This window comes from Eriocheir sinensis, unplaced genomic scaffold (assembly GCF_024679095.1).
Source record: "Eriocheir sinensis breed Jianghai 21 unplaced genomic scaffold, ASM2467909v1 Scaffold292, whole genome shotgun sequence".
Taxonomy (NCBI): Eukaryota; Metazoa; Arthropoda; class Malacostraca; order Decapoda; family Varunidae; genus Eriocheir; species Eriocheir sinensis.
The window spans coordinates 101,917-103,801 of NW_026111601.1; positions in this window are offsets into that span (position 1 = coordinate 101,917).

The window sequence follows — 1,885 nt, forward strand, 5'->3', positions numbered from 1 at the left end:
CGAATTATATGATTATATGTGTATTTTGTACATATTTTTTTATACGTATTTACATTATTTAATGTGTATTTTGTTTATATATTTTTATATGAAATTTACGTAATTATGTGTATTTGTAAAAATATTTTGATACAAATTTACCTTATTTTATGTATTTTGTATATATATTTCAATTCAAATTAAGCTTATTTTGTGTGTATTTTGTATATCTATTTTCGTACAAATTTAATTACTGTGTATTTTTGTATATAGTTTTATATAAATTTACGTTATTTTATGTACATTTTGTATATTTATATTTATACAAAGACATTCTTTTATTTGTATTTTTCCTATTTATATTTATACGAATTTACATTATTTTCTGTGTATTTTGTATACATTTTTTATACGTATTTACATTATTTATGTATTTTGTATATATTTTGATAGAAATCTACGTTTTTTTGTGTGTGTGTATTCGTATATATATTTTTAAACAAATTTACATTATTTTATATGTATATTGCATATGTATTTCAATACAAATTTACCTTATTGTATGTGCATTTTGTATATTTATTTTAATACAAATTCAAATATCTTATGTGTATTTTGGTATCTATAATTTTATAAAAAATGCGTTATTTTATATGTATTTTGCATCTTAATTTTCATAAAAATGTATATTATTTTATTAATATTCTGTGTATACATTTTGATACGATTTTACATTATTCTATTTGTGTTTTGTATATATTTCTTTATATATATTTACATTCTTTAATGTGTATTTTGTATTTATATTTCATACAAATTTACGTTATTTTATGTGAATTTCTTTATATATCTTCATTCAAATATACATTATTTTATGTGTATTTTGTAAATGTATTTCACTACAAATTTCCTTATTTTTATGTGTATTTTGCATATTTTTTCAACACAAATTTACCTTATTCTATGTGCATTTTGTATATTAATTTTAATACAAATTTAATTATTCTATGTGTATTTTTGTATATGTATTTTTATTAAAATATGCTTCATTTTATGGGTGTTTTACTTCTTTATTTTCATACAAATTTACAATGTTTTATTAATATTCTGTGTATTTATTTTGATACGATTTTACATTTTTTTTATACATATTTACATTATTTAATGTGTATCTTGTATATTTTAAAACAAATTTACGTTATTTTATGCGATTTTACATTATTCTATTTGTTTTTTGTATATATTTTTTTATACATATTTACATTATTTAATGTGTATCTTGCATATATATTTTATACAAATTTACGTTATTTTAAATGTATTTGTTTATATATTTTCATTCAAATTTACATTATTTTATGTGTATTTTGTATATGTATTTCAATACAAATTTACCAAATTTTATGTATATTTTGTATATTTCTTTTCATACAAATTTAAATTATTTTTGTGTATTTTTGTATTTAGTTTTATACAAATTTATGTTATTTTATGTACGCATTTACATTCTTTAATGTGTGTTTTGTATATATATTTTTATGCAAATTTACTTTATTTTATGTGCATTTTTGTACATATATTTTTATCGAGATTTGCGTTATTTTATGTGTATTTGTATATGTTTCTCATACAAATTTACATTATTTTATTGCTATTTTGTTTATTTATTTTGATACGAATTACATGATTATATATGTATTTTGTACATATTTTTTATACGTATTTACATTACTTAATATGTATTTTGTTTATATATTTTTAAACAAATCTACGTTATTATATGTATTTGTATAAATATTTTGATACAAATTTACATTATTTTATGTATTTTGTATATACATTTCAATTCAAACTTAGCTTATTTTATCTGTATTTTGTATATCTATTTTCAAACAAATTTTATTAC